At 40.5% G+C, this 6,498-nt stretch overlaps 1 non-coding gene across 1 annotated transcript; it reads left to right on the top strand.

Moving 5' to 3' along the window:
* Positions 1–2,694: 2,694 nt before the first annotated feature.
* TRNAG-CCC (transfer RNA glycine (anticodon CCC)) lies at positions 2,695–2,767 on the top strand. The gene has a single exon. It is a non-coding gene; the product is annotated as a tRNA-Ala (tRNA).
* Positions 2,768–6,498: the final 3,731 nt, after the last annotated feature.

Genomic DNA, 6,498 nt, shown 5'->3' with positions numbered 1-6,498 from the left:
TACCAATTGTAATGACTGAAGTTTTCCTCAGTGTTTTTCTATAATAATCATGAGCCAAAAACAACTCTCTAATCTTGTAATGCCAACACTGATTTAGGAGCTTTTTAGTACTAAGCATATAATAAATTGTCTTTGGATGTTAACTATAACAAATATTTTTTGTCTTTGGATGTTAACTATAACATGTCCAGTGAGTATAAATTCCTAAATATTATTTTTTAATAAACACTAGTTTGCACCAAAAGAAATGAATAAAAATTTTACATTCATAATATGATATTGTGTTTCTTTTTAATATCCTACCTCCAGACAAAAATAATATTAGTATTCATTCATTTAACAAATACATACTGAATGAACACCTACCCTGCCCTCTGGAATGTAAGCTCCATGGCAAGGGCTTTGATCACCACTATAGCACTATTGCCTTTAAGAGAACCTGGCCAAAGTGGGCACTCAAGTATTTGTTGAATGAATGATTATGACAGATACTTCACTAGATGCTGGGATCTATCATTCAGTCATTTATATAGTAGGGGAAGGCAAATACATATTATGTCAGGTGGTACTAGTGCTATGAAGAAAAAATAAAGCAGAAGATGGACTGTGAAGGAGGATGTTATTTTGTTGTGGGCATCCACACTGAGAAAAGGTGGACTCCCACCCAAAATTCAGCTCAGATGTTGAGACTGATGAAGTCACACACATACCAAGGGTGTATGACAGACTTTATTATTCCCATAATAAGGCTTTCTGGGGAAAGCAGGGCAGCTCCCAAGAAAGTCCAAAAATGGCCTGAGAGAACAGAGAGAGGAGACTGGTTTGGGGGTTTTATGGTGGTTACGGGGTAGGGCCAGGGTGACAGTTCTGCATGCAGTTTGAATTTCCCACAGGTGGCAAAGCAAGAAGCAGCCAGGCTTTACTGCACAAACGTGGGGCAGAAGGGGAGGAAGGAGTGGGGTAAGGCTTAACAGCTGTCGGCAGTCAAACATCAAAGGTGGACTCAGACTCTATGACACATTTTATAGAGAGAGATCGGGGATAGCCTCTGATAAAGAGACATTTGAACAAAGGCCTGAAAAAACTGAGAGAGTGAGCCATTATTATGAAGTTATTTGGAGGAACATCTTTTCTAGCAGATTTAAAGGCTCAGAGGCAGAAGAGGACTTGGTATTTTCAAAAAATGGCAGAGGCCATTGTAAACAAAATAGGATCACCTGAACTCCATGAAGCTAACATCTAGCGCATATTGCGAGAAGCAATTTTTAAAATGCTAGCTAGCTAGCTAGATATTTGCAAAATTATGTTAATACCATATTCACTTTAGGAATGTGACAAGGATGCCCAATATCATTAACTACTGGAGTTTCAACTAGGAAAAGAAGACAAAGACAGAATAGGTATAACAACTGAAAAGGAAGGAAAAAATAATTTTTTCAGCAGAAAACATGATTGACTTCTTGGAAAACCCAAGAGACTCTATAGTTAAATTATCAGACTGAGTTCAAAGAGGTTCCTAAATATAAATATTACTCAGCCATAGAAAAAGAATGAAATACTGCCATTTATAGCAACATGGATAGACCTATAGAATATCATACTAAGTAAGTCAGACAAAGACAAATGTATGATTTCACCTAAATGTGTAATCTAAAAAATACAAATGTGCTCGCTTCGGCAGCGCATATACTAAAAAATAATACAAATGAATCTATATACAAAACAGGAACAGACTCGACATAGAAAACAAACTTACTGTTACCAAAGGGGAAGCGGGTGGGGGAGGGATAAATTAGGAGTGTGGAATTAACAGATACACACTACTATACGTAAAATAGATAAGAAACAAGGATTTCCTGTATAACACAGGGAACTATATTCAATAGCTTGTAATAATCTATAATGGAAAATAATCTGAGAAAAAAATATATATAACTGAACCACTTTGCTGTACACATGAAACACAATATTGTAACTATACTTCAACAAGGGAAAAAAAAAGTTGCTAAATGTAAAATCAATATACAATAATGAGTTGTATTTCTGCATACCAACAAAAAATAGGTTAAAAATGTAAATCTGGCAGGAATTCCCTGGCGGTCCAGTGGTTAGGACTCCGTGCTCTTGGGGCCAAGGACTGGGATTAGATCCCTAACTGGGGAACTACGATCCTGCAAGCCTCGGTGGCATGGTCAAAACCAAAAAAAAAAGGATACCAATTACAATGTTACCAAAAGTACACAGCAGTATTTTTATTTAACAAAAATTATATATAACCTTTATGGAGAAAATTATAAAACTGTTGAAAACTCAAAGAAATCAAAATAAACGTACATCCAGGAAGATGCAATCTCACAGAAGTATCAATTCTCAAACCTATAAATTCAATTCAACATCAGTCTAATCCCAGTAGGGCTTTTATAGAGCCTCACCAGTTCATTTTAAAATATATGGGATTGGGCCTCCCTGGTGGCGCAGTGGTTGAGAGTCCGCCTGCTGATGCAGGGGACACGGGTTCATGCCCCGGTCCGGGAGGATCCCACATGCCGCAGAGTGGCTGGGCCCGTGAGCCATGGCTGCTGAACCTGCGCATCCGGAGCCTGTGCTCCGCAGTGGGAGAGGCCGCAGCAGTGAGAGGCCCACGTACTGAAAGAAAAAAAATATATATATATATATATTTGGGATAGGGGGACTTCCTTGGTGGTCCAGTGGTTAAGACTCTGCACTCGCAATGCAGGGGGCCCAGGTTCGATCCCTGGTTAGGGAACTAGATCCCGTGTGCTGCAACTAAGACCTGGTGCAGCCAAATAAATAAATAAATATTAAAAAAAATAAAAGCAGACTCTCATTTGCTTTTGGTTTTAAAAGCCCAGCTTCCTTTCAGTTTCTCTGTGATGCCTCCGTGTGGCTTGTTCTACCATTCATTCCAGGACAATTTACTGAACACCATCAATGTGCCAAGCATTGTACCAGGCCTACCCCAGTCAGCGGGGACACTGACTGACATATGAACAAACAATTAAAATAAAAAAGGATAAGTCCTATCAGTATTACCCTGTAAGGTATTGTACATTAGAGGACACTTCATATCACAAACACAAAAATAAATTTACTAAAGAACACATGAATTTCTGGTACTGGCCAAGATGGAATAAGCCCACAACAGGCTATTTCTTCCACAATTCCAAAATACAAAACTTGGATAAAATACAAAAAGCAACTCCCAGAACACTGTTGAAAATTAAACCATTTTGACTGAATGGTTGAAGAGGGAAGTCAAAACTTGAAGAATGAACAATACTGATGATGAGTTTCCTGATTTTTCTTTCCTCTTTTATCCGAGGCAGTCTGGGTCACAGAACTACGCAATGGGCATGGACAGCAAAAACTCCCAAGAGACAGTTCTTTTTGGCCAGAGAACCAGGAAAGGGAGCCTCAGCAGGCCACAGTGTGAAAGTCTCCATTTTTTTCTTGTTTCTTTTTTATGTCTTGGCTCTGCCCAGAGGCTAGTCCCAGTGCAGTCAGAGCTGCACTGCTGTACCAGTGGTATCAGGGTAGCTGTTACCTAAAACACCAAGGAAAAATGATTCCAGAGGAATCAGGAAATGGGTTTCTTGTGGTCCCATTTTTCTCTCTTTTCTCTTGGTGCTTCATCTGGAGGGTGGCCCCAGCTGTGAAGAACTACATTACAGTCTGGGGTGTAGGGCACTAAAACTAAGAAAAACTGGTATTTGTGGCCAGAGGAAGCAGGAAAAGGGGTGATATTCACAGTATTCCCTTATTAGCTTATTAATGTCTGTAAGAATTTTGAATGTATATCCCAAATTATCTTACACTCCGTTCTGTGTTTTGGACTTTTCCATTGTCCAATCTTTGAGTTCACTAATACTTTTCTGTGCTGTGTCAAATCTCTTAGTAAACCTTGGGTTATTAATTGCATCTAGTTTTTAGTCTAGAATGTACATTTGATCTTTTTTTTTTATAGACTGAAATTTTTCTGTTGAAACTGCCCATCTTTTCATCCATTTTGTCCATTTTCCTTTTTTTTTTGGCCGTGCAGCATGCAGAACTTCCCTGACCAGGGATTGAACCCATGCCCCCTGCATGGGAAGCACGGAGTCTTAACCACTGGACTACCAGAAAAGTCCTCTATTTTTTTTTTAACATACTAATCTGTTAAAGTCCTTGTCTTCCATCACCAATGTTTTGATCATTCATGAATTAGTTCCTATTATTTGTTTTTGCTTATGTTTTATCAGTCACTCTTTCCTACCCCTTACTACTGCTAAGATGGTATCTTTCACCAGTGAGGATTTCCACCTTTCTTTTGTTAGGCAGATGAAGTGTGAGACTGATTAGCTCATTGTAATCAGAGAAGGAGCTGGGTTGGGGATCGGTTGCATTTTAAATAAAACTCAGGCCACTTCTACCTAGAGTCTGTTACTCTGTTACTTCCGGGATTTTAATTCAGAGCCTGGCAGATCTCTGCCTCCTCAATCCTGAAAGATGGTGTGGGGTTCAGTTCTTCCCTTTCGTAGATTTGAGCTCCATGAACCCTCAAAATCTGACAAAATTTTTTTTTTTTTTTGCGGTACGCGGGCCTATCACTGTTGTGGCCTCTCCCGTTGCGGAGCACAGGCTCCGGACGCGCAGGCTCAGCAGCCATGGCTCACGGACCCAGCCGCTGCGCGGCATGTGGGATCTTCCCGGAGCAGGGCACGAACCCGTGTCCCCTGCATCGGCAGACGGACTCTCAACCACTGCGCCACCTGGGAAGCCCCCTGACAAATATTTTTTATAGAACACTTCCCTCTAAGCAGGACTTAGGTATGTATATACCTTATGTGTATCTTAGTCCGCAGACGACTTCACTGTTTTTTACACTTAGATCTTTACTCCATTTGGAATTTATTTTTATTTAGGATGTGAGATAAGGGAATGCAACTGGATTATTTTCCATAAGTGACTGATGGTTGGCCCTGCTCCTCCCATCATCCACACCCCTTTCTATGTAACTCTGCAGTTTCTGCAACTGAAAAAGCTGAGTGTAACCCCTCTCCCACCCTTGACTTTTGGGTTTGGCCATGGGACTTGTGGATTTTAGACATGTAATGCAGGCAAGGCTTACATCTTGTACCTCTACCATCTCCATGAGAAGGACATACCCTGACCAGCCTGCTAGTACAAGAAGAATGAGACACACATGGCACAGTCTTCTAAATGGCCTGTAGACCTATAACTTGAAGTAGAAGCAACCAGCTGAGCCCAGCCTAGATCAGCTGACCCTCAGGTCAAGCCCAGCTGAGACAGCAGACGCCCCAGCCAAACTGCATAAGTATGAGCACCTTATAAAGATTAAAGGAGAAATATGTTTAAAACACTTAGCACAGTGACTGGCACAAATAGAGCCCAAGATAAATATTAATCAAATTTTGAAATAAGGTATTAAAATCTTTTACAAACTTATGCATAAAGTACAGTAGTTCTCAAACATGACTGTCCAGCAGAATCTGTTGAGCTTGCCAACGTTGAGCTTCCTCCCTCGAAAATTCACACACACCCCCAACAAACACCCCACATGTATTGTTTAGGTAGAGACTGACACCATGACAACTGTATTTTCCTGAATACCTTAGAAAAGAAGTTGAAAAACTTAAATATACCTTAGCACAAAACTTGGAGAGACTCATGATAAATGATATACATAATTCCTTAAATTAAGTAGAGTTTTGTAACATAAAAGAATTCATCTTCCCCTGTGGAATTACTACTGATGAAATACTTTCTCAGGGACTCAACAGTGCTTCTTTTTTTTAAAAATATTTTTTCTGAATTTTATTTTTTTTATACAGCAGGTTCTTATTAGTTATCTATCTTACACATATTAGTGTATATATATATGTCAATCCCAATCTCCCAATTCATCCCACCACCCCCACGCCCACATCAGTGCTTCTTAATCTTATAAATATTATTTTAACTCAGGCATGAAAGAAATATGCGCATATTACACGTCACAGATAGTCTCCGTCATGGAGTTTACCACTAACGGGAGTTCAGATAACAAACTAATTATGCAGTATAATTTTAAGTAGTGATAAGCACAATTAATTGTTTTCCTCAAACTACGCCCTTATTTTCTAACTCTTCAGACATGTTGTTTCTACCCCAGGTGTAAGCCCTCAAATCTCAGCATTCTCAGAGGGCCTCTCGTAGCTAGGATCCAGGGGCCCATTCATCTCCTTTTCCCTGCCTCTTTTCGGTCGTCTTCATCCTTCTATCCAACATCACCTTCCAACAAGCAACACTTAAAACAGAGGTGGACACCAGGGACCCGCCTCCCCAAGCTCTCTGCACCCGAATCCCACCCTCCCACCGCCAGCCACGCCTCTTACAGACCAGGAAGCTTCTCCGGACGACGTAGTGGGATTCACCGGAAGCGCCCGTCCGGAAGTGCAGAGTTCCCGTGTCCGCCGGTTTCCTTCCGCGAGACTCCAA

This window comes from Tursiops truncatus, chromosome 8 (assembly GCF_011762595.2).
Source record: "Tursiops truncatus isolate mTurTru1 chromosome 8, mTurTru1.mat.Y, whole genome shotgun sequence".
Lineage (NCBI taxonomy): Eukaryota > Metazoa > Chordata > Mammalia > Artiodactyla > Delphinidae > Tursiops > Tursiops truncatus.
Note: the sequence above shows the minus strand (reverse complement) of the source record. Positions and strands in the feature narration are given on the sequence as shown.